The sequence below is a fragment of the Hyla sarda genome, chromosome 2 (genome assembly GCF_029499605.1).
Source record: "Hyla sarda isolate aHylSar1 chromosome 2, aHylSar1.hap1, whole genome shotgun sequence".
Taxonomy (NCBI): Eukaryota; Metazoa; Chordata; class Amphibia; order Anura; family Hylidae; genus Hyla; species Hyla sarda.
In genome coordinates, this window is record NC_079190.1 from 341,452,645 (window position 1) to 341,476,225 (window position 23,581).

At 33.1% G+C, this 23,581-nt stretch overlaps 30 non-coding genes across 30 annotated transcripts; all 30 read left to right on the top strand.

The window, feature by feature from the left end:
* The first annotated feature begins 272 nt into the window (after positions 1 to 272).
* LOC130359310 (small nucleolar RNA U3) lies at positions 273 to 486 on the top strand. The gene has a single exon (XR_008890059.1). It is a non-coding gene; the product is annotated as a small nucleolar RNA U3 (small nucleolar RNA).
* A 569-nt stretch (positions 487 to 1,055) lies between these two features.
* On the top strand, positions 1,056 to 1,272 carry LOC130359119 (small nucleolar RNA U3). Its single transcript, XR_008889888.1, has one exon. It is a non-coding gene; the product is annotated as a small nucleolar RNA U3 (small nucleolar RNA).
* A 566-nt stretch (positions 1,273 to 1,838) lies between these two features.
* LOC130358990 (small nucleolar RNA U3) lies at positions 1,839 to 2,055 on the top strand. The gene has a single exon (XR_008889772.1). It is a non-coding gene; the product is annotated as a small nucleolar RNA U3 (small nucleolar RNA).
* Positions 2,056 to 2,611: 556 nt separating this feature from the next.
* On the top strand, positions 2,612 to 2,825 carry LOC130359358 (small nucleolar RNA U3). The gene has a single exon (XR_008890100.1). It is a non-coding gene; the product is annotated as a small nucleolar RNA U3 (small nucleolar RNA).
* Positions 2,826 to 3,394: 569 nt separating this feature from the next.
* Positions 3,395 to 3,611, top strand: LOC130359234 (small nucleolar RNA U3). Its single transcript, XR_008889989.1, has one exon. It is a non-coding gene; the product is annotated as a small nucleolar RNA U3 (small nucleolar RNA).
* Positions 3,612 to 4,176: 565 nt separating this feature from the next.
* On the top strand, positions 4,177 to 4,390 carry LOC130359166 (small nucleolar RNA U3). Its single transcript, XR_008889930.1, has one exon. It is a non-coding gene; the product is annotated as a small nucleolar RNA U3 (small nucleolar RNA).
* A 569-nt stretch (positions 4,391 to 4,959) lies between these two features.
* LOC130359314 (small nucleolar RNA U3) lies at positions 4,960 to 5,173 on the top strand. The gene has a single exon (XR_008890062.1). It is a non-coding gene; the product is annotated as a small nucleolar RNA U3 (small nucleolar RNA).
* Positions 5,174 to 5,742: 569 nt separating this feature from the next.
* On the top strand, positions 5,743 to 5,959 carry LOC130359003 (small nucleolar RNA U3). Its single transcript, XR_008889784.1, has one exon. It is a non-coding gene; the product is annotated as a small nucleolar RNA U3 (small nucleolar RNA).
* A 565-nt stretch (positions 5,960 to 6,524) lies between these two features.
* On the top strand, positions 6,525 to 6,741 carry LOC130359265 (small nucleolar RNA U3). The gene has a single exon (XR_008890017.1). It is a non-coding gene; the product is annotated as a small nucleolar RNA U3 (small nucleolar RNA).
* A 565-nt stretch (positions 6,742 to 7,306) lies between these two features.
* LOC130359167 (small nucleolar RNA U3) lies at positions 7,307 to 7,520 on the top strand. Its single transcript, XR_008889931.1, has one exon. It is a non-coding gene; the product is annotated as a small nucleolar RNA U3 (small nucleolar RNA).
* Positions 7,521 to 8,089: 569 nt separating this feature from the next.
* LOC130359243 (small nucleolar RNA U3) lies at positions 8,090 to 8,306 on the top strand. The gene has a single exon (XR_008889997.1). It is a non-coding gene; the product is annotated as a small nucleolar RNA U3 (small nucleolar RNA).
* A 564-nt stretch (positions 8,307 to 8,870) lies between these two features.
* LOC130360056 (small nucleolar RNA U3) lies at positions 8,871 to 9,087 on the top strand. The gene has a single exon (XR_008890539.1). It is a non-coding gene; the product is annotated as a small nucleolar RNA U3 (small nucleolar RNA).
* A 565-nt stretch (positions 9,088 to 9,652) lies between these two features.
* LOC130359168 (small nucleolar RNA U3) lies at positions 9,653 to 9,866 on the top strand. Its single transcript, XR_008889932.1, has one exon. It is a non-coding gene; the product is annotated as a small nucleolar RNA U3 (small nucleolar RNA).
* A 569-nt stretch (positions 9,867 to 10,435) lies between these two features.
* LOC130359056 (small nucleolar RNA U3) lies at positions 10,436 to 10,652 on the top strand. Its single transcript, XR_008889831.1, has one exon. It is a non-coding gene; the product is annotated as a small nucleolar RNA U3 (small nucleolar RNA).
* A 566-nt stretch (positions 10,653 to 11,218) lies between these two features.
* LOC130359105 (small nucleolar RNA U3) lies at positions 11,219 to 11,435 on the top strand. The gene has a single exon (XR_008889874.1). It is a non-coding gene; the product is annotated as a small nucleolar RNA U3 (small nucleolar RNA).
* Positions 11,436 to 12,000: 565 nt separating this feature from the next.
* On the top strand, positions 12,001 to 12,214 carry LOC130359248 (small nucleolar RNA U3). The gene has a single exon (XR_008890002.1). It is a non-coding gene; the product is annotated as a small nucleolar RNA U3 (small nucleolar RNA).
* A 569-nt stretch (positions 12,215 to 12,783) lies between these two features.
* LOC130360057 (small nucleolar RNA U3) lies at positions 12,784 to 13,000 on the top strand. Its single transcript, XR_008890540.1, has one exon. It is a non-coding gene; the product is annotated as a small nucleolar RNA U3 (small nucleolar RNA).
* A 569-nt stretch (positions 13,001 to 13,569) lies between these two features.
* On the top strand, positions 13,570 to 13,786 carry LOC130359336 (small nucleolar RNA U3). Its single transcript, XR_008890082.1, has one exon. It is a non-coding gene; the product is annotated as a small nucleolar RNA U3 (small nucleolar RNA).
* Positions 13,787 to 14,351: 565 nt separating this feature from the next.
* Positions 14,352 to 14,565, top strand: LOC130359169 (small nucleolar RNA U3). The gene has a single exon (XR_008889933.1). It is a non-coding gene; the product is annotated as a small nucleolar RNA U3 (small nucleolar RNA).
* Positions 14,566 to 15,134: 569 nt separating this feature from the next.
* On the top strand, positions 15,135 to 15,351 carry LOC130359221 (small nucleolar RNA U3). The gene has a single exon (XR_008889978.1). It is a non-coding gene; the product is annotated as a small nucleolar RNA U3 (small nucleolar RNA).
* Positions 15,352 to 15,916: 565 nt separating this feature from the next.
* LOC130359171 (small nucleolar RNA U3) lies at positions 15,917 to 16,130 on the top strand. The gene has a single exon (XR_008889934.1). It is a non-coding gene; the product is annotated as a small nucleolar RNA U3 (small nucleolar RNA).
* A 569-nt stretch (positions 16,131 to 16,699) lies between these two features.
* On the top strand, positions 16,700 to 16,916 carry LOC130359121 (small nucleolar RNA U3). The gene has a single exon (XR_008889890.1). It is a non-coding gene; the product is annotated as a small nucleolar RNA U3 (small nucleolar RNA).
* Positions 16,917 to 17,481: 565 nt separating this feature from the next.
* Positions 17,482 to 17,698, top strand: LOC130360058 (small nucleolar RNA U3). The gene has a single exon (XR_008890541.1). It is a non-coding gene; the product is annotated as a small nucleolar RNA U3 (small nucleolar RNA).
* Positions 17,699 to 18,264: 566 nt separating this feature from the next.
* LOC130360119 (small nucleolar RNA U3) lies at positions 18,265 to 18,481 on the top strand. Its single transcript, XR_008890598.1, has one exon. It is a non-coding gene; the product is annotated as a small nucleolar RNA U3 (small nucleolar RNA).
* A 565-nt stretch (positions 18,482 to 19,046) lies between these two features.
* On the top strand, positions 19,047 to 19,263 carry LOC130359134 (small nucleolar RNA U3). The gene has a single exon (XR_008889902.1). It is a non-coding gene; the product is annotated as a small nucleolar RNA U3 (small nucleolar RNA).
* A 565-nt stretch (positions 19,264 to 19,828) lies between these two features.
* On the top strand, positions 19,829 to 20,042 carry LOC130359172 (small nucleolar RNA U3). The gene has a single exon (XR_008889935.1). It is a non-coding gene; the product is annotated as a small nucleolar RNA U3 (small nucleolar RNA).
* Positions 20,043 to 20,611: 569 nt separating this feature from the next.
* LOC130359057 (small nucleolar RNA U3) lies at positions 20,612 to 20,828 on the top strand. Its single transcript, XR_008889832.1, has one exon. It is a non-coding gene; the product is annotated as a small nucleolar RNA U3 (small nucleolar RNA).
* Positions 20,829 to 21,393: 565 nt separating this feature from the next.
* LOC130359106 (small nucleolar RNA U3) lies at positions 21,394 to 21,610 on the top strand. Its single transcript, XR_008889875.1, has one exon. It is a non-coding gene; the product is annotated as a small nucleolar RNA U3 (small nucleolar RNA).
* A 565-nt stretch (positions 21,611 to 22,175) lies between these two features.
* LOC130359249 (small nucleolar RNA U3) lies at positions 22,176 to 22,389 on the top strand. The gene has a single exon (XR_008890003.1). It is a non-coding gene; the product is annotated as a small nucleolar RNA U3 (small nucleolar RNA).
* A 569-nt stretch (positions 22,390 to 22,958) lies between these two features.
* Positions 22,959 to 23,175, top strand: LOC130359189 (small nucleolar RNA U3). The gene has a single exon (XR_008889950.1). It is a non-coding gene; the product is annotated as a small nucleolar RNA U3 (small nucleolar RNA).
* Positions 23,176 to 23,581: the final 406 nt, after the last annotated feature.

Below are 23,581 nucleotides of genomic sequence, written 5' to 3' on the forward strand. Positions count from 1 at the left end.
ATTTTCTTTAGTAAGGCTGGGTTAACATCTGGAATAGTTGAACTCAGCCTAGATTTCGACGCAACTGATGACAACATGTACTCTATCATACTCATGTTTAAAGGATTTCCATATAAACCTTCAACATACTTTGAAAAACTATTTTGTTTTTACTGACATTTGACACAACCTTTTTGTTTCACAACTCAAACTCGGAACTTTTGAAAATGATCTCAGCTTTAGTTAAAAGGTTAAACCGTATAGGTGGGAAAAATCTGAAAATCCTAATTGTTAGGGCTAAACTTTTAGGGATCATTTCTAAAGTCTTTGAAGGGAGAAATGTGGCTGAAAGAGTCCAAGCTCACTATCCACAATGATGAGATTTAGAGCTTTCTTCTGAGCATGAAAACAGTTGACAACATTGCAGTTTTGCAATGGTTGTCTGCTTTTGATGACTGTGTTCATTTTTTCAAAAGAAGTAATAGAAGAAAGTTATTTCAGAGTGGTGAGTGTAGTATGTAACACCAAGTTATGTTAAATTAAAGTGTTAAACCATGCGTTTCAATTCTCTACTGTGTTACTTGCTCTATCTTCTTTTTTTAATCTACAGTTAACCATATAATAAACTTAAGAAAGTTTTGTATTTTGGAGCCAAAGCTCAGGAGGCTGCTATAAAGTTTTTTTTTAGTACAAAAGTATCAAAACTCAGGTAACATATGCCCTGAGTCCGGTTTTTGGATTGTAGGAAAGAGATGTTGTGGCATGACAAATATTTTATACTTTTTTTATGTTGAGATTTTCTTTAGTAAGGCTGGCTTAACATCTGGAATAGTTGAACTCAGCCTAGATCTCGACGCAACTGATGACAACATGTACTCTATCATACTCATGTTTAAAGGATTTAATTGATTTCCATATAAACCTTCAACATACTTTGAAAAACTATTTTGTTTTTACTGACATTTGATACAACCTTTTTGTTTCACAACTCAAACTCTGAACTTTTGAAAATGATCTCAGCTTCAGTTAAAAGGTTAAATCGTATAGGTGGGAAAAATCTGAAAATCCTAATTGTTAGGGCTATATTTTCAGGGATCATTTCTAAAGTCTTTGAAGGGAGAAATGTGTCTGAAAGAGTTCAAGCTCGCGATCCACAATGATGAGATTTAGAGCTTTCTTCTGAGCATGAAAGCGGTTGACAACATTGCAGTTTTGCAATGGTTGTCTGCTTTTGATGACTGTGTTCTTCTTTTTTTCAAAAGAAGTAATAGAAGAAAGTTCTTTCAGAGTGGTGAGTGTAGTATGTAACACCAAGTTATGTTAAATTAAAGTGTTAAACCATGCATTTCAATTCTCTACAGTGTTACTTGCTTTATCTTCTTTTTTAATCTACAGTTAACCATATAATAAACTTAAGAAAGTTTTGTATTTTGGAGCCAAAGCTCAGGAGGCTGCTATAAATTTTTTTTAGTATAAAAGTATCAAAACTCAGGTAACATATGCCCTGAGTCCGGTTTTATGATTGTAGGAAAGAGATGTTGTGGCATGACAAATATTTTATACTTTTTTTATGTTGAGATTTTCTTTAGTAAGGCTGCGTTAAAATCTGGAATAGTTGAACTCAGCCTAGATCTCGACGCAACTGATGACAACATGTACTCTATCATACTCATGTTTAAAGGATTTCATTGATTTCCATATAAACCTTCAACATACTTTGAAAAACTATTTTGTTTTTACTGACATTTGACACAACCTTTTTGTTTCACAACTCAAACTCGGAACTTTTGAAAATGATCTCAGCTTCAGTTAAAAGGTTAAACCGTATAGGTGGGAAAAATCTGAAAATCCTAATTGTTAGGACTATATTTTCAGGGATCATTTCTAAAGTCTTTGAAGGGAGAAATGTGTCTGAAAGAGTCCAAGCTCATGATCCACAATGATGAGATTTAGAGCTTTCTTCTGAGCATGAAAGCGGTTGACAACATTGCAGTTTTGCAATGGTTGTCTGCTTTTGATGACTGTGTTCTTCTTTTTTTCAAAAGAAGTAATAGAAGAAAGTTCTTTCAGAGTGGTGAGTGTAGTATGTAACACCAAGTTATGTTAAATTAAAGTGTTAAACCATGCATTTCAATTCTCTACAGTGTTACTTGCTTTATCTTCTTTTTTAATCTACAGTTAACCATATAATAAACTTAAGAAAGTTTTGTATTTTTGAGCTAAAACTCACGAGGCTGCTATAAATTTTTTTAGTACAAAAGTATCAAAACTCAGGTAACATATGCCCTGAGTCCGGTTTTATGATTGTAGGAAAGAGATGTTGTGGCATGACAAATATTTTATACTTTTTTTATGTTGAGATTTTCTTTAGTAAGGCTGGGTTAACATCTGGAATAGTTGAACTCAGCCTAGATTTCGACGCAACTGATGACAACATGTACTCTATCATACTCATGTTTAAAGGATTTCCATATAAACCTTCAACATACTTTGAAAAACTATTTTGTTTTTACTGACATTTGACACAACCTTTTTGTTTCACAACTCAAACTCGGAACTTTTGAAAATGATCTCAGCTTTAGTTAAAAGGTTAAACCGTATAGGTGGGAAAAATCTGAAAATCCTAATTGTTAGGGCTAAACTTTTAGGGATCATTTCTAAAGTCTTTGAAGGGAGAAATGTGGCTGAAAGAGTCCAAGCTCACTATCCACAATGATGAGATTTAGAGCTTTCTTCTGAGCATGAAAACAGTTGACAACATTGCAGTTTTGCAATGGTTGTCTGCTTTTGATGACTGTGTTCATTTTTTCAAAAGAAGTAATAAAAGAAAGTTATTTCAGAGTGGTGAGTGTAGTATGTAACACCAAGTTATGTTAAATTAAAGTGTTAAACCATGCGTTTCAATTCTCTACTGTGTTACTTGCTCTATCTTCTTTTTTTAATCTACAGTTAACCATATAATAAACTTAAGAAAGTTTTGTATTTTGGAGCCAAAGCTCAGGAGGCTGCTATAAAGTTTTTTTTTAGTACAAAAGTATCAAAACTCAGGTAACATATGCCCTGAGTCCGGTTTTTGGATTGTAGGAAAGAGATGTTGTGGCATGACAAATATTTTATACTTTTTTTATGTTGAGATTTTCTTTAGTAAGGCTGGCTTAACATCTGGAATAGTTGAACTCAGCCTAGATCTCGACGCAACTGATGACAACATGTACTCTATCATACTCATGTTTAAAGGATTTAATTGATTTCCATATAAACCTTCAACATACTTTGAAAAACTATTTTGTTTTTACTGACATTTGATACAACCTTTTTGTTTCACAACTCAAACTCTGAACTTTTGAAAATGATCTCAGCTTCAGTTAAAAGGTTAAATCGTATAGGTGGGAAAAATCTGAAAATCCTAATTGTTAGGGCTATATTTTCAGGGATCATTTCTAAAGTCTTTGAAGGGAGAAATGTGTCTGAAAGAGTCCAAGCTCACGATCCACAATGATGAGATTTAGAGCTTTCTTTTGAGCATGAAAGCGGTTGACAACATTGCAGTTTTGCAATGGTTGTCTGCTTTTGATGACTGTGTTCTTCTTTTTTTCAAAAGAAGTAATAGAAGAAAGTTCTTTCAGAGTGGTGAGTGTAGTATGTAACACCAAGTTATGTTAAATTAAAGTGTTAAACCATTCATTTCAATTCTCTACAGTGTTACTTGCTTTATCTTCTTTTTTAATCTACAGTTAACCATATAATAAACTTAAGGAAATTTTGTATTTTTGAGCTAAAGCTCACGAGGCTGCTATAAATTTTTTTAGTACAAAAGTATCAAAACTCAGGTAACATATGCCCTGAGTCCGGTTTTATGATTGTAGGAAAGAGATGTTGTGGCATGACAAATATTTTATACTTTTTTTATGTTGAGATTTTCTTTAGTAAGGCTGGGTTAACATCTGGAATAGTTGAACTCAGCCTAGATCTCGACGCAACTGATGACAACATGTGCTCTATCATACTCATGTTTAAAGGATTTCATTGATTTCCATATAAACCTTCAACATACTTTGAAAAACTATTTTGTTTTTACTGACATTTGACACAACCTTTTTGTTTCACAACTCAAACTCGGAACTTTTGAAAATGATCTCAGCTTTAGTTAAAAGGTTAAACCGTATAGGTGGGAAAAATCTGAAAATCCTAATTGTTAGGGCTAAACTTTTAGGGATCATTTCTAAAGTCTTTGAAGGGAGAAATGTGGCTGAAAGAGTCCAAGCTCACTATCCACAATGATGAGATTTAGAGCTTTCTTCTGAGCATGAAAACAGTTGACAACATTGCAGTTTTGCAATGGTTGTCTGCTTTTGATGACTGTGTTCATTTTTTCAAAAGAAGTAATAGAAGAAAGTTCTTTCAGAGTGGTGAGTGTAGTATGTAACACCAAGTTATGTTAAATTAAAGTGTTAAACCATGCGTTTCAATTCTCTACTGTGTTACTTGCTCTATCTTCTTTTTTTAATCTACAGTTAACCATATAATAAACTTAAGAAAGTTTTGTATTTTGGAGCCAAAGCTCAGGAGGCTGCTATAAAGTTTTTTTTTAGTACAAAAGTATCAAAACTCAGGTAACATATGCCCTGAGTCCGGTTTTTGGATTGTAGGAAAGAGATGTTGTGGCATGACAAATATTTTATACTTTTTTTATGTTGAGATTTTCTTTAGTAAGGCTGGCTTAACATCTGGAATAGTTGAACTCAGCCTAGATCTCGACGCAACTGATTACAACATGTACTCTATCATACTCATGTTTAAAGGATTTAATTGATTTCCATATAAACCTTCAACATACTTTGAAAAACTATTTTGTTTTTACTGACATTTGATACAACCTTTTTGTTTCACAACTCAAACTCTGAACTTTTGAAAATGATCTCAGCTTCAGTTAAAAGGTTAAATCGTATAGGTGGGAAAAATCTGAAAATCCTAATTGTTAGGGCTATATTTTCAGGGATCATTTCTAAAGTCTTTGAAGGGAGAAATGTGTCTGAAAAAGTCCAAGCTCACGATCCACAATGATGAGATTTAGAGCTTTCTTCTGAGCATGAAAGCGGTTGACAACATTGCAGTTTTGCAATGGTTGTCTGCTTTTGATGACTGTGTTCATTTTTTCAAAAGAAGTAATAGAAGAAAGTTCTTTCAGAGTGGTGAGTGTAGTATGTTACACCAAGTTATGTTAAATTAAAGTGTTAAACCATGCGTTTCAATTCTCTACTGTGTTACTTGCTCTATCTTCTTTTTTTAATCTACAGTTAACCATATAATAAACTTAAGAAAGTTTTGTATTTTGGAGCCAAAGCTCAGGAGGCTGCTATAAAGTTTTTTTTTAGTACAAAAGTATCAAAACTCAGGTAACATATGCCCTGAGTCCGGTTTTTGGATTGTAGGAAAGAGATGTTGTGGCATGACAAATATTTTATACTTTTATTATGTTGAGATTTTCTTTAGTAAGGCTGGCTTAACATCTGGAATAGTTGAACTCAGCCTAGATCTCGACGCAACTGATGACAACATGTACTCTATCATACTCATGTTTAAAGGATTTAATTGATTTCCATATAAACCTTCAACATACTTTGAAAAACTATTTTGTTTTTACTGACATTTGACACAACCTTTTTGTTTCACAACTCAAACTCTGAACTTTTGAAAATGATCTCAGCTTCAGTTAAAAGGTTAAATCGTATAGGTGGGAAAAATCTGAAAATCCTAATTGTTAGGGCTATATTTTCAGGGATCATTTCTAAAGTCTTTGAAGGGAGAAATGTGGCTGAAAGAGTCCAAGCTCACTATCCACAATGATGAGATTTAGAGCTTTCTTCTGAGCATGAAAGCGGTTGACAACATTGCAGTTTTGCAATGGTTGTCTGCTTTTGATGACTGTGTTCTTCTTTTTTTCAAAAGAAGTAATAGAAGAAAGTTCTTTCAGAGTGGTGAGTGTAGTATGTAACACCAAGTTATGTTAAATTAAAGTGTTAAACCATGCATTTCAATTCTCTACAGTGTTACTTGCTTTATCTTCTTTTTTAATCTACAGTTAACCATATAATAAACTTAAGAAAATTTTGTATTTTTGAGCTAAAGCTCACGAGGCTGCTATAAATTTTTTTAGTACAAAAGTATCAAAACTCAGGTAACATATGCCCTGAGTCCGGTTTTATGATTGTAGGAAAGAGACGTTGTGGCATGACAAATATTTTATACTTTTTTTATGTTGAGATTTTCTTTAGTAAGGCTGCGTTAAAATCTGGAATAGTTGAACTCAGCCTAGATCTCGACGCAACTGATGACAACATGTACTCTATCATACTCATGTTTAAAGGATTTCATTGATTTCCATATAAACCTTCAACATACTTTGAAAAACTATTTTGTTTTTACTGACATTTGACACAACCTTTTTGTTTCACAACTCAAACTCGGAACTTTTTAAAATGATCTCAGCTTCAGTTAAAAGGTTAAACCGTATAGGTGGGAAAAATCTGAAAATCCTATTTGTTAGGGCTATATTTTCAGGGATCATTTCTAAGGTTTTTGAAGGGAGAAATGTGTCTGAAAGAGTCCAAGCTCACTATCCACAATGATGAGATTTAGAGCTTTCTTCTGAGCATGAAAGTGGTTGACAACATTGCAGTTTTGCAATGGTTGTCTGCTTTTGATGACTGTGTTCTTCTTTTTTTCAAAAGAAGTAATAGAAGAAAGTTCTTTCAGAGTGGTGAGTGTAGTATGTTACACCAAGTTATGTTAAATTAAAGTGTTAAACCATGCATTTCAATTCTCTACAGTGTTACTTGCTTTATCTTCTTTTTTAATCTACAGTTAACCATATAATAAACTTAAGAAAGTTTTGTATTTTGGAGCCAAAGCTCAGGAGGCTGCTATAAATTTTTTTAGTATAAAAGTATCAAAACTCAGGTAACATATGCCCTGAGTCCGGTTTTATGATTGTAGGAAAGAGATGTTGTGGCATGACAAATATTTTATACTTTTTTTATGTTGAGATTTTCTTTAGTAAGGCTGCGTTAAAATCTGGAATAGTTGAACTCAGCCTAGATCTCGACGCAACTGATGACAACATGTACTCTATCATACTCATGTTTAAAGGATTTCATTGATTTCCATATAAACCTTCAACATACTTTGAAAAACTATTTTGTTTTTACTGACATTTGACACAACCTTTTTGTTTCACAACTCAAACTCGGAACTTTTGAAAATGATCTCAGCTATAGTTAAAAGGTTAAACCGTATAGGTGGGAAAAATCTGAAAATCCTATTTGTTAGGGCTAAACTTTTAGGGATCATTTCTAAAGTCTTTGAAGGGAGAAATGTGGCTGAAAGAGTCCAAGCTCACTATCCACAATGATGAGATTTAGAGCTTTCTTCTGAGCATGAAAACAGTTGACAACATTGCAGTTTTGCAATGGTTGTCTGCTTTTGATGACTGTGTTCATTTTTTCAAAAGAAGTAATAGAAGAAAGTTCTTTCAGAGTGGTGAGTGTAGTATGTAACACCAAGTTATGTTAAATTAAAGTGTTAAACCATGCGTTTCAATTCTCTACTGTGTTACTTGCTCTATCTTCTTTTTTTAATCTACAGTTAACCATATAATAAACTTAAGAAAGTTTTGTATTTTGGAGCCAAAGCTCAGGAGGCTGCTTTAAAGTTTTTTTTTAGTACAAAAGTATCAAAACTCAGGTAACATATGCCCTGAGTCCGGTTTTTGGATTGTAGGAAAGAGATGTTGTGGCATGACAAATATTTTATACTTTTTTTATGTTGAGATTTTCTTTAGTAAGGCTGGCTTAACATCTGGAATAGTTGAACTCAGCCTAGATCTCGACGCAACTGATGACAACATGTACTCTATCATACTCATGTTTAAAGGATTTAATTGATTTCCATATAAACCTTCAACATACTTTGAAAAACTATTTTGTTTTTACTGACATTTGATACAACCTTTTTGTTTCACAACTCAAACTCTGAACTTTTGAAAATGATCTCAGCTTCAGTTAAAAGGTTAAATCGTATAGGTGGGAAAAATCTGAAAATCCTAACCGTTAGGGCTATATTTTCAGGGATCATTTCTAAAGTCTTTGAAGGGAGAAATGTGTCTGAAAAAGTCCAAGCTCACGATCCACAATGATGAGATTTAGAGCTTTCTTCTGAGCATGAAAGCGGTTGACAACATTGCAGTTTTGCAATGGTTGTCTGCTTTTGATGACTGTGTTCTTCTTTTTTTCAAAAGAAATAATAGAAGAAAGTTCTTTCAGAGTGGTGAGTGTAGTATGTAACACCAAGTTATGTTAAATTAAAGTGTTAAACCATGCATTTCAATTCTCTACAGTGTTACTTGCTTTATCTTCTTTTTTAATCTACAGTTAACCATATAATAAACTTAAGGACATTTTGTATTTTTGAGCTAAAGCTCACAAGGCTGCTATAAATTTTTTTAGTACAAAAGTATCAAAACTCAGGTAACATATGCACTGAGTCCGGTTTTATGATTGTAGGAAAGAGATGTTGTGGCATGACAAATATTTTATACTTTTTTATGTTGAGATTTTCTTTAGTAAGGCTGGCTTAACATCTGGAATAGTTGAACTCAGCCTAGATCTCGACGCAACTGATGACAACATGTACTCTATCATACTCATGTTTAAAGGATTTCATTGATTTCCATATAAACCTTCAACATACTTTGAAAAACTATTTTGTTTTTACTGACATTTGACACAACCTTTTTGTTTCACAACTCAAACTCGGAACTTTAGAAAATGATCTCAGCTTCAGTTAAAAGGTTAAACCGTATAGGTGGGAAAAATCTGAAAATCCTAATTGTTAGGTCTATACTTTCAGGGATCATTTCTAAAGTCTTTGAAGGGAGAAATGTGGCTGAAAGAGTCCAAGCTCACTATCCACAATGATGAGATTTAGAGCTTTCTTCTGAGCATGAAAGCGGTTGACAACATTGCAGTTTTGCAATGGTTGTCTGCTTTTGATGACTGTGTTCTTCTTTTTTTCAAAAGAAGTAATAGAAGAAAGTTCTTTCAGAGTGGTGAGTGTAGTATGTAACACCAAGTTATGTTACATTAAAGTGTTAAACCATGCATTTCAATTCTCTACAGTGTTACTTGCTTTATCTTCTTTTTTAATCTACAGTTAACCATATAATAAACTTAAGGAAATTTTGTATTTTTGAGCTAAAGCTCACGAGGCTGCTATAAATTTTTTTAGTACAAAAGTATCAAAACTCAGGTAACATATGCCCTGAGTCCGGTTTTATGATTGTAGGAAAGAGATGTTGTGGCATGACAAATATTTTATACTTTTTTTATGTTGAGATTTTCTTTAGTAAGGCTGGGTTAACATCTGGAATAGTTGAACTCAGCCTAGATCTCGACGCAACTGATGACAACATGTACTCTATCATACTCATGTTTAAAGGATTTCATTGATTTCCATATAAACCTTCAACATACTTTGAAAAACTATTTTGTTTTTACTGACATTTGACACAACCTTTTTGTTTCACAACTCAAACTCGGAACTTTTGAAAATGATCTCAGCTTTAGTTAAAAGGTTAAACCGTATAGGTGGGAAAAATCTGAAAATCCTAATTGTTAGGGCTAAACTTTTAGGGATCATTTCTAAAGTCTTTGAAGGGAGAAATGTGGCTGAAAGAGTCCAAGCTCACTATCCACAATGATGAGATTTAGAGCTTTCTTCTGAGCATGAAAACAGTTGACAACATTGCAGTTTTGCAATGGTTGTCTGCTTTTGATGACTGTGTTCATTTTTTCAAAAGAAGTAATAGAAGAAAGTTCTTTCAGAGTGGTGAGTGTAGTATGTAACACCAAGTTATGTTAAATTAAAGTGTTAAACCATGCGTTTCAATTCTCTACTGTGTTACTTGCTCTATCTTCTTTTTTTAATCTACAGTTAACCATATAATAAACTTAAGAAAGTTTTGTATTTTGGAGCCAAAGCTCAGGAGGCTGCTATAAAGTTTTTTTTTAGTACAAAAGTATCAAAACTCAGGTAACATATGCCCTGAGTCCGGTTTTATGATTGTAGGAAAGAGATGTTGTGGCATGACAAATATTTTATACTTTTTTTATGTTGAGATTTTCTTTAGTAAGGCTGCGTTAAAATCTGGAATAGTTGAACTCAGCCTAGATCTCGACGCAACTGATGACAACATGTACTCTATCATACTCATGTTTAAAGGAATTCATTGATTTCCATATAAACCTTCAACATACTTTGAAAAACTATTTAGTTTTTACTGACATTTGACACAACCTTTTTGTTTCACAACTCAAACTCGGAACTTTTGAAAATGATCTCAGCTTCAGTTAAAAGGTTAAACCGTATAGGTGGGAAAAATCTGAAAATCCTTATTGTTAGGGCTATATTTTCAGGGATCATTTCTAAAGTCTTTGAAGGGAGAAATGTGGCTGAAAGAGTCCAAGCTCATGATCCACAATGATGAGATTTAGAGCTTTCTTCTGAGCATGAAAGCGGTTGACAACATTGCAGTTTTGCAATGGTTGTCTGCTTTTGATGACTGTGTTCTTCTTTTTTTCAAAAGAAGTAATAGAAGAAAGTTCTTTCAGAGTGGTGAGTGTAGTATGTAACACCAAGTTATGTTAAATTAAAGTGTTAAACCATGCATTTCAATTCTCTACAGTGTTACTTGCTTTATCTTCTTTTTTTAATCTACAGTTAACCATATAATAAACTTAAGAAAATTTTGTATTTTTGAGCTAAAGCTCACGAGGCTGCTATAAATTTTTTTAGTACAAAAGTATCAAAACTCAGGTAACATATGCCCTGAGTCCGGTTTTATGATTGTAGGAAAGAGATGTTGTGGCATGACAAATATTTTATACTTTTTTTATGTTGAGATTTTCTTTAGTAAGGCTGCGTTAACATCTGGAATAGTTGAACTCAGCCTAGATCTCGACGCAACTGATGACAACATGTACTCTATCATACTCATGTTTAAAGGATTTCATTGATTTCCATATAAACCTTCAACATACTTTGAAAAACTATTTTGTTTTTACTGACATTTGACACAACCTTTTTGTTTCACAACTCAAACTCTGAACTTTTGAAAATGATCTCAGCTTCAGTTAAAAGGTTAAATCGTATAGGTGGGAAAAATCTGAAAATCCTAATTGTTAGGGCTATATTTTCAGGGATCATTTCTAAAGTCTTTGAAGGGAGAAATGTGTCTGAAAGAGTCCAAGCTCACGATCCACAATGATGAGATTTAGAGCTTTCTTCTGAGCATGAAAGCGGTTGACAACATTGCAGTTTTGCAATGGTTGTCTGCTTTTGATGACTGTGTTCTTCTTTTTTTCAAAAGAAGTAATAGAAGAAAGTTCTTTCAGAGTGGTGAGTGTAGTATGTAACACCAAGTTATGTTAAATTAAAGTGTTAAACCATGCATTTCAATTCTCTACAGTGTTACTTGCTTTATCTTCTTTTTTAATCTACAGTTAACCATATAATAAACTTAAGGAAATTTTGTATTTTTGAGCTAAAGCTCACGAGGCTGCTATAAATTTTTTTAGTACAAAAGTATCAAAACTCAGGTAACATATGCCCTGAGTCCGGTTTTATGATTGTAGGAAAGAGATGTTGTGGCATGACAAATATTTTATACTTTTTTTATGTTGAGATTTTCTTTAGTAAGGCTGGGTTAACATCTGGAATAGTTGAACTCAGCCTAGATCTCGACGCAACTGATGACAACATGTACTCTATCATACTCATGTTTAAAGGATTTCATTGATTTCCATATAAACCTTCAACATACTTTGAAAAACTATTTTGTTTTTACTGACATTTGACACAACCTTTTTGTTTCACAACTCAAACTCGGAACTTTTGAAAATGATCTCAGCTTTAGTTAAAAGGTTAAACCGTATAGGTGGGAAAAATCTGAAAATCCTAATTGTTAGGGCTAAACTTTTAGGGATCATTTCTAAAGTATTTGAAGGGAGAAATGTGGCTGAAAGAGTCCAAGCTCACTATCCACAATGATGAGATTTAGAGCTATCTTCTGAGCATGAAAACAGTTGACAACATTGCAGTTTTGCAATGGTTGTCTGCTTTTGATGACTGTGTTCATTTTTTCAAAAGAAGTAATAGAAGAAAGTTCTTTCAGAGTGGTGAGTGTAGTATGTAACACCAAGTTATGTTAAATTAAAGTGTTAAACCATGCGTTTCAATTCTCTACTGTGTTACTTGCTCTATCTTCTTTTTTTAATCTACAGTTAACCATATAATAAACTTAAGAAAGTTTTGTATTTTGGAGCCAAAGCTCAGGAGGCTGCTATAAAGTTTTTTTTTAGTACAAAAGTATCAAAACTCAGGTAACATATGCCCTGAGTCCGGTTTTTGGATTGTAGGAAAGAGATGTTGTGGCATGACAAATATTTTATACTTTTTTTATGTTGAGATTTTCTTTAGTAAGGCTGGCTTAACATCTGGAATAGTTGAACTCAGCCTAGATCTCGACGCAACTGATGACAACATGTACTCTATCATACTCATGTTTAAAGGATTTCATTGATTTCCATATAAACCTTCAACATACTTTGAAAAACTATTTTGTTTTTACTGACATTTGACACAACCTTTTTGTTTCACAACTCAAACTCGGAACTTTAGAAAATGATCTCAGCTTCAGTTAAAAGGTTAAACCGTATAGGTGGGAAAAATCTGAAAATCCTAATTGTTAGGTCTATACTTTCAGGGATCATTTCTAAAGTCTTTGAAGGGAGAAATGTGGCTGAAAGAGTCCAAGCTCACTATCCACAATGATGAGATTTAGAGCTTTCTTCTGAGCATGAAAGCGGTTGACAACATTGCAGTTTTGCAATGGTTGTCTGCTTTTGATGACTGTGTTCTTCTTTTTTTCAAAAGAAGTAATAGAAGAAAGTTCTTTCAGAGTGGTGAGTGTAGTATGTAACACCAAGTTATGTTAAATTAAAGTATTAAACCATGCGTTTCAATTCTCTACTGTGTTACTTGCTCTATCTTCTTTTTTTAATCTACAGTTAACCATATAATAAACTTAAGAAAGTTTTGTATTTTGGAGCCAAAGCTCAGGAGGCTGCTATAAAGTTTTTTTTTAGTACAAAAGTATCAAAACTCAGGTAACATATGCCCTGAGTCCGGTTTTTGGATTGTAGGAAAGAGATGTTGTGGCATGACAAATATTTTATACTTTTTTTATGTTGAGATTTTCTTTAGTAAGGCTGGCTTAACATCTGGAATAGTTGAACTCAGCCTAGATCTCGACGCAACTGATGACAACATGTACTCTATCATACTCATGTTTAAAGGATTTAATTGATTTCCATATAAACCTTCAACATACTTTGAAAAACTATTTTGTTTTTACTGACATTTGACACAACCTTTTTGTTTCACAACTCAAACTCTGAACTTTTGAAAATGATCTCAGCTTCAGTTAAAAGGTTAAATCGTATAGGTGGGAAAAATCTGAAAATCCTAATTGTTAGGGCTATATTTTCAGGGATCATTTCTAAAGTCTTTGAAGGGAGAAATGTGTCTGAAAGAGTCCAAGCTCATGATCCACAATGATGAGATTTAGAGCTTTCTTCTGAGCATGAAAGCGGTTGACAACATTGCAGTTTTGCAATGGTTGTCTGCTTTTGATGACTCTGTTCTTCTTTTTTTCAAAAGAAGTTATAGAAGAAAGTTCTTTCAGAGTGGTGAGTGTAGTATGTAACACCAAGTTATGTTAAATTAAAGTGTTAAACCATGCATTTCAATTCTCTACAGTGTTACTTGCTTTATCTTCTTTTTTAATCTACAGTTAACCATATAATAAACTTAAGGAAATTTTGTATTTTTGAGTTAAAGCTCACGAGGCTGCTATAAATTTTTTTAGTACAAAAGTATCAAAACTCAGGTAACATATGCCCTGAGTCCGGTTTTATGATTGTAGGAAAGAGATGTTGTGGCATGACAAATATTTTATACTTTTTTTATGTTGAGATTTTCTTTAGTAAGGCTGGGTTAACATCTGGAATAGTTGAACTCAGCCTAGATCTCGACGCAACTGATGACAACATGTACTCTATCATACTCATGTTTAAAGGATTTCATTGATTTCCATATAAACCTTCAACATACTTTGAAAAACTATTTTGTTTTTACTGACATTTGACACAACCTTTTTGTTTCACAACTCAAACTCGGAACTTTTGAAAATGATCTCAGCTTTAGTTAAAAGGTTAAACCGTATAGGTGGGAAAAATCTGAAAATCCTATTTGTTAGGGCTAAACTTTTAGGGATCATTTCTAAAGTCTTTGAAGGGAGAAATGTGGCTGAAAGAGTCCAAGCTCACTATCCACAATGATGAGATTTAGAGCTTTCTTCTGAGCATGAAAACAGTTGACAACATTGCAGTTTTGCAATGGTTGTCTGCTTTTGATGACTGTGTTCATTTTTTCAAAAGAAGTAATAGAAGAAAGTTCTTTCAGAGTGGTGAGTGTAGTATGTAACACCAAGTTATGTTAAATTAAAGTGTTAAACCATGCGTTTCAATTCTCTACTGTGTTACTTGCTCTATCTTCTTTTTTTAATCTACAGTTAACCATATAATAAACTTAAGAAAGTTTTGTATTTTGGAGCCAAAGCTCAGGAGGCTGCTATAAAGTTTTTTTTTAGTACAAAAGTATCAAAACTCAGGTAACATATGCCCTGAGTCCGGTTTTTGGATTGTAGGAAAGAGATGTTGTGGCATGACAAATATTTTATACTTTTTTTATGTTGAGATTTTCTTTAGTAAGGCTGGCTTAACATCTGGAATAGTTGAACTCAGCCTAGATCTCGACGCAACTGATGACAACATGTACTCTATCATACTCATGTTTAAAGGATTTAATTGATTTCCATATAAACCTTCAACATACTTTGAAAAACTATTTTGTTTTTACTGACATTTGACACAACCTTTTTGTTTCACAACTCAAACTCTGAACTTTTGAAAATGATCTCAGCTTCAGTTAAAAGGTTAAATCGTATAGGTGGGAAAAATCTGAAAATCCTAATTGTTAGGGCTATATTTTCAGGGATCATTTCTAAAGTCTTTGAAGGGAGAAATGTGTCTGAAAGAGTCCAAGCTCATGATCCACAATGATGAGATTTAGAGCTTTCTTCTGAGCATGAAAGCGGTTGACAACATTGCAGTTTTGCAATGGTTGTCTGCTTTTGATGACTGTGTTCTTCTTTTTTTCAAAAGAAGTTATAGAAGAAAGTTCTTTCAGAGTGGTGAGTGTAGTATGTAACACCAAGTTATGTTAAATTAAAGTGTTAAACCATGCATTTCAATTCTCTACAGTGTTACTTGCTTTATCTTCTTTTTTAATCTACAGTTAACCATATAATAAACTTAAGGAAATTTTGTATTTTTGAGTTAAAGCTCACGAGGCTGCTATAAATTTTTTTAGTACAAAAGTATCAAAACTCAGGTAACATATGCCCTGAGTCCGGTTTTATGATTGTAGGAAAGAGATGTTGTGGCATGACAAATATTTTATACTTTTTTTATGTTGAGATTTTCTTTAGTAAGGCTGGGTTAACATCTGGAATAGTTGAACTCAGCCTAGATCTCGACGCAACTGATGACAACATGTACTCTATCATACTCATGTTTAAAGGATTTCATTGATTTCCATATAAACCTTCAACATACTTTGAAAAACTATTTTGTTTTTACTGACATTTGACACAACCTTTTTGTTTCACAACTCAAACTCGGAACTTTTGAAAATGATCTCAGCTTTAGTTAAAAGGTTAAACCGTATAGGTGGGAAAAATCTGAAAATCCTATTTGTTAGGGCTAAACTTTTAGGGATCATTTCTAAAGTCTTTGAAGGGAGAAATGTGGCTGAAAGAGTCCAAGCTCACTATCCACAATGATGAGATTTAGAGCTTTCTTCTGAGCATGAAAACAGTTGACAACATTGCAGTTTTGCAATGGTTGTCTGCTTTTGATGACTGTGTTCATTTTTTCAAAAGAAGTAATAGAAGAAAGTTCTTTCAGAGTGGTGAGTGTAGTATGTAACACCAAGTTATGTTAAATTAAAGTGTTAAACCATGCGTTTCAATTCTCTACTGTGTTACTTGCTCTATCTTCTTTTTTTAATCTACAGTTAACCATATAATAAACTTAAGAAAGTTTTGTATTTTGGAGCCAAAGCTCAGGAGGCTGCTTTAAAGTTTTTTTTTAGTACAAAAGTATCAAAACTCAGGTAACATATGCCCTGAGTCCGGTTTTTGGATTGTAGGAAAGAGATGTTGTGGCATGACAAATATTTTATACTTTTTTTATGTTGAGATTTTCTTTAGTAAGGCTGGCTTAACATCTGGAATAGTTGAACTCAGCCTAGATCTCGACGCAACTGATGACAACATGTACTCTATCATACTCATGTTTAAAGGATTTAATTGATTTCCATATAAACCTTCAACATACTTTGAAAAACTATTTTGTTTTTACTGACATTTGATACAACCTTTTTGTTTCACAACTCAAACTCTGAACTTTTGAAAATGATCTCAGCTTCAGTTAAAAGGTTAAATCGTATAGGTGGGAAAAATCTGAAAATCCTAACTGTTAGGGCTATATTTTCAGGGATCATTTCTAAAGTCTTTGAAGGGAGAAATGTGTCTGAAAAAGTCCAAGCTCACGATCCACAATGATGAGATTTAGAGCTTTCTTCTGAGCATGAAAGCGGTTGACAACATTGCAGTTTTGCAATGGTTGTCTGCTTTTGATGACTGTGTTCTTCTTTTTTTCAAAAGAAGTAATAGAAGAAAGTTCTTTCAGAGTGGTGAGTGTAGTATGTAACACCAAGTTATGTTAAATTAAAGTGTTAAACCATGCATTTCAATTCTCTACAGTGTTACTTGCTTTATCTTCTTTTTTAATCTACAGTTAACCATATAATAAACTTAAGGACATTTTGTATTTTTGAGCTAAAGCTCACAAGGCTGCTATAAATTTTTTTAGTACAAAAGTATCAAAACTCAGGTAACATATGCCCTGAGTCCGGTTTTATGATTGTAGGAAAGAGATGTTGTGGCATGACAAATATTTTATACTTTTTTTATGTTGAGATTTTCTTTAGTAAGGCTGGCTTAACATCTGGAATAGTTGAACTCAGCCTAGATCTCGACGCAACTGATGACAACATGTACTCTATCATACTCATGTTTAAAGGATTTCATTGATTTCCATATAAACCTTCAACATACTTTGAAAAACTATTTTGTTTTTACTGACATTTGACACAACCTTTTTGTTTCACAACTCAAACTCGGAACTTTAGAAAATGATCTCAGCTTCAGTTAAAAGGTTAAACCGTATAGGTGGGAAAAATCTGAAAATCCTAATTGTTAGGTCTATACTTTCAGGGATCATTTCTAAAGTCTTTGAAGGGAGAAATGTGGCTGAAAGAGTCCAAGCTCACTATCCACAATGATGAGATTTAGAGCTTTCTTCTGAGCATGAAAGCGGTTGACAACATTGCAGTTTTGCAATGGTTGTCTGCTTTTGATGACTGTGTTCTTCTTTTTTTCAAAAGAAGTAATAGAAGAAAGTTCTTTCAGAGTGGTGAGTGTAGTATGTAACACCAAGTTATGTTAAATTAAAGTGTTAAACCATGCATTTCAATTCTCTACAGTGTTACTTGCTTTATCTTCTTTTTTAATCTACAGTTAACCATATAATAAACTTAAGGAAATTTTGTATTTTTGAGCTAAAGCTCACGAGGCTGCTATAAATTTTTTTTAGTACAAAAGTATCAAAACTCAGGTAACATATGCCCTGAGTCCGGTTTTATGATTGTAGGAAAGAGATGTTGTGGCATGACAAATATTTTATACTTTTTTTATGTTGAGATTTTCTTTAGTAAGGCTGGGTTAACATCTGGAATAGTTGAACTCAGCCTAGATCTCGACGCAACTGATGACAACATGTACTCTATCATACTCATGTTTAAAGGATTTCATTGATTTCCATATAAACCTTCAACATACTTTGAAAAACTATTTTGTTTTTACTGACATTTGACACAACCTTTTTGTTTCACAACTCAAACTCGGAACTTTTGAAAATGATCTCAGCTTTAGTTAAAAGGTTAAACCGTATAGGTGGGAAAAATCTGAAAATCCTAATTGTTAGGGCTAAACTTTTAGGGATCATTTCTAAAGTCTTTGAAGGGAGAAATGTGGCTGAAAGAGTCCAAGCTCACTATCCACAATGATGAGATTTAGAGCTTTCTTCTGAGCATGAAAACAGTTGACAACATTGCAGTTTTGCAATGGTTGTCTGCTTTTGATGACTGTGTTCTTCTTTTTTTCAAAAGAAGTAATAGAAGAAAGTTCTTTCAGAGTGGTGAGTGTAGTATGTTACACCAAGTTATGTTAAATTAAAGTGTTAAACCATGCATTTCAATTCTCTACAGTGTTACTTGCTTTATCTTCTTTTTTAATCTACAGTTAACCATATAATAAACTTAAGAAAGTTTTGTATTTTGGAGCCAAAGTTCAGGAGGCTGCTATAAATTTTTTTAGTATAAAAGTATCAAAACTCAGGTAACATATGCCCTGAGTCCGGTTTTATGATTGTAGGAAAGAGATGTTGTGGCATGACAAATATTTTATACTTTTTTTATGTTGAGATTTTCTTTAGTAAGGCTGCGTTAAAATCTGGAATAGTTGAACTCAGCCTAGATCTCGACGCAACTGATGACAACATGTACTCTATCATACTCATGTTTAAAGGATTTCATTGATTTCCATATAAACCTTCAACATACTTTGAAAAACTATTTTGTTTTTACTGACATTTGACACAACCTTTTTGTTTCACAACTCAAACTCGGAACTTTTGAAAATGATCTCAGCTTCAGTTAAAAGGTTAAACCGTATAGGTGGGAAAAATCTGAAAATCCTAATTGTTAGGGCTATATTTTCAGGGATCATTTCTAAAGTCTTTGAAGGGAGAAATGTGTCTGAAAGAGTCCAAGCTCATGATCCACAATGATGAGATTTAGAGCTTTCTTCTGAGCATGAAAGCGGTTGACAACATTGCAGTTTTGCAATGGTTGTCTGCTTTTGATGACTGTGTTCTTCTTTTTTTCAAAAGAAGTAATAGAAGAAAGTTCTTTCAGAGTGGTGAGTGTAGTATGTAACACCAAGTTATGTTAAATTAAAGTGTTAAACCATGCATTTCAATTCTCTACAATGTTACTTGCTTTATCTTCTTTTTTAATCTACAGTTAACCATATAATAAACTTAAGGAAATTTTGTATTTTTGAGCTAAAGCTCACGAGGCTGCTATAAATTTTTTTAGTACAAAAGTATCAAAACTCAGGTAACATATGCCCTGAGTCCGGTTTTATGATTGTAGGAAAGAGATGTTGTGGCATGACAAATATTTTATACTTTTTTTATGTTGAGATTTTCTTTAGTAAGGCTGGGTTAACATCTGGAATAGTTGAACTCAGCCTAGATCTCGACGCAACTGATGACAACATGTACTCTATCATACTCATGTTTAAAGGATTTCATTGATTTCCATATAAACCTTCAACATACTTTGAAAAACTATTTTGTTTTTACTGACATTTGACACAACCTTTTTGTTTCACAACTCAAACTCGGAATTTTTGAAAATGATCTCAGCTTTAGTTAAAAGGTTAAACCGTATAGGTGGGAAAAATCTGAAAATCCTAATTGTTAGGGCTAAACTTTTAGGGATCATTTCTAAAGTCTTTGAAGGGAGAAATGTGGCTGAAAGAGTCCAAGCTCACTATCCACAATGATGAGATTTAGAGCTTTCTTCTGAGCATGAAAACAGTTGACAACATTGCAGTTTTGCAATGGTTGTCTGCTTTTGATGACTGTGTTCATTTTTTCAAAAGAAGTAATAGAAGAAAGTTCTTTCAGAGTGGTGAGTGTAGTATGTAACACCAAGTTATGTTAAATTAAAGTGTTAAACCATGCGTTTCAATTCTCTACTGTGTTACTTGCTCTATCTTCTTTTTTTAATCTACAGTTAACCATATAATAAACTTAAGAAAGTTTTGTATTTTGGAGCCAAAGCTCAGGAGGCTGCTATAAAGTTTTTTTTTAGTACAAAAGTATCAAAACTCAGGTAACATATGCCCTGAGTCCGGTTTTATGATTGTAGGAAAGAGATGTTGTGGCATGACAAATATTTTATACTTTTTTTATGTTGAGATTTTCTTTAGTAAGGCTGCGTTAAAATCTGGAATAGTTGAACTCAGCCTAGATCTCGACGCAACTGATGACAACATGTACTCTATCATACTCATGTTTAAAGGAATTCATTGATTTCCATATAAACCTTCAACATACTTTGAAAAACTATTTAGTTTTTACTGACATTTGACACAACCTTTTTGTTTCACAACTCAAACTCGGAACTTTTGAAAATGATCTCAGCTTCAGTTAAAAGGTTAAACCGTATAGGTGGGAAAAATCTGAAAATCCTTATTGTTAGGGCTATATTTTCAGGGATCATTTCTAAAGTCTTTGAAGGGAGAAATGTGGCTGAAAGAGTCCAAGCTCATGATCCACAATGATGAGATTTAGAGCTTTCTTCTGAGCATGAAAGCGGTTGACAACATTGCAGTTTTGCAATGGTTGTCTGCTTTTGATGACTGTGTTCTTCTTTTTTTCAAAAGAAGTAATAGAAGAAAGTTCTTTCAGAGTGGTGAGTGTAGTATGTAACACCAAGTTATGTTAAATTAAAGTGTTAAACCATGCATTTCAATTCTCTACAGTGTTACTTGCTTTATCTTCTTTTTTAATCTACAGTTAACCATATAATAAACTTAAGAAAATTTTGTATTTTTGAGCTAAAGCTCACGAGGCTGCTATAAATTTTTTTAGTACAAAAGTATCAAAACTCAGGTAACATATGCCCTGAGTCCGGTTTTATGATTGTAGGAAAGAGATGTTGTGGCATGACAAATATTTTATACTTTTTTTATGTTGAGATTTTCTTTAGTAAGGCTGCGTTAACATCTGGAATAGTTGAACTCAGCCTAGATCTCGACGCAACTGATGACAACATGTACTCTATCATACTCATGTTTAAAGGATTTCATTGATTTCCATATAAACCTTCAACATACTTTGAAAAACTATTTTGTTTTTACTGACATTTGACACAACCTTTTTGTTTCACAACTCAAACTCTGAACTTTTGAAAATGATCTCAGCTTCAGTTAAAAGGTTAAATCGTATAGGTGGGAAAAATCTGAAAATCCTAATTGTTAGGGCTATATTTTCAGGGATCATTTCTAAAGTCTTTGAAGGGAGAAATGTGTCTGAAAGAGTCCAAGCTCACGATCCACAATGATGAGATTTAGAGCTTTCTTCTGAGCATGAAAGCGGTTGACAACATTGCAGTTTTGCAATGGTTGTCTGCTTTTGATGACTGTGTTCTTCTTTTTTTCAAAAGAAGTAATAGAAGAAAGTTCTTTCAGAGTGGTGAGTGTAGTATGTAACACCAAGTTATGTTAAATTAAAGTGTTAAACCATGCATTTCAATTCTCTACAGTGTTACTTGCTTTATCTTCTTTTTTAATCTACAGTTAACCATATAATAAACTTAAGGAAATTTTGTATTTTTGAGCTAAAGCTCACGAGGCTGCTATAAATTTTTTTAGTACAAAAGTATCAAAACTCAGGTAACATATGCCCTGAGTCCGGTTTTATGATTGTAGGAAAGAGATGTTGTGGCATGACAAATATTTTATACTTTTTTTATGTTGAGATTTTCTTTAGTAAGGCTGGGTTAACATCTGGAATAGTTGAACTCAGCCTAGATCTCGACGCAACTGATGACAACATGTACTCTATCATACTCATGTTTAAAGGATTTCATTGATTTCCATATAAACCTTCAACATACTTTGAAAAACTATTTTGTTTTTACTGACATTTGACACAACCTTTTTGTTTCACAACTCAAACTCGGAACTTTTGAAAATGATCTCAGCTTTAGTTAAAAGGTTAAACCGTATAGGTGGGAAAAATCTGAAAAGCCTAATTGTTAGGGCTAAACTTTTAGGGATCATTTCTAAAGTATTTGAAGGGAGAAATGTGGCTGAAAGAGTCCAAGCTCACTATCCACAATGATGAGATTTAGAGCTATCTTCTGAGCATGAAAACAGTTGACAACATTGCAGTTTTGCAATGGTTGTCTGCTTTTGATGACTGTGTTCATTTTTTCAAAAGAAGTAATAGAAGAAAGTTCTTTCAGAGTGGTGAGTGTAGTATGTAACACCAAGTTATGTTAAATTAAAGTGTTAAACCATGCGTTTCAATTCTCTACTGTGTTACTTGCTCTATCTTCTTTTTTTAATCTACAGTTAACCATATAATAAACTTAAGAAAGTTTTGTATTTTGGAGCCAAAGCTCAGGAGGCTGCTATAAAGTTTTTTTTTAGTACAAAAGTATCAAAACTCAGGTAACATATGCCCTGAGTCCGGTTTTTGGATTGTAGGAAAGAGATGTTGTGGCATGACAAATATTTTATACTTTTTTTATGTTGAGATTTTCTTTAGTAAGGCTGGCTTAACATCTGGAATAGTTGAACTCAGCCTAGATCTCGACGCAACTGATGACAACATGTACTCTATCATACTCATGTTTAAAGGATTTAATTGATTTCCATATAAACCTTCAACATACTTTGAAAAACTATTTTGTTTTTACTGACATTTGACACAACCTTTTTGTTTCACAACTCAAACTCGGAACTTTTGAAAATGATCTTAGCTTCAGTTAAAAGGTTAAATCGTATAGGTGGGAAAAATCTGAAAATCTTAATTGTTAGGGCTATATTTTCAGGGATCATTTCTAAAGTCTTTGAAGTGAGAAATGTGGCTGAAAGAGTCCAAGCTCACTATCCACAATGATGAGATTTAGAGCTTTCTTCTGAGCATGAAAGTGGTTGACAACATTGCAGTTTTGCAATGGTTGTCTGATTTTGATGACTGTGTTCTTCTTTTTTTCAAAAGAAGTAATAGAAGAAAGTTCTTTCAGAGTGGTGAGTGTAGTATGTAACACCAAGTTATGTTAAATTAAAGTGTTAAACCATGCATTTCAATTCTCTACAGTGTTACTTGCTTTATCTTCTTTTTTAATCTACAGTTAACCATATAATAAACTTAAGGAAATTTTGTATTTTTGAGCTAAAGCTCACGAGGCTGCTATAAATTTTTTTAGTACAAAAGTATCAAAACTCAGGTAACATATGCCCTGAGTCCGGTTTTATGATTGTAGGAAAGAGATGTTGTGGCATGACAAATATTTTATACTTTTTTTATGTTGAGATTTTCTTTAGTAAGGCTGGCTTAACATCTGGAATAGTTGAACTCAGCCTAGATCTCGACGCAACTGATGACAACATGTACTCTATCATACTCATGTTTAAAGGATTTCATTGATTTCCATA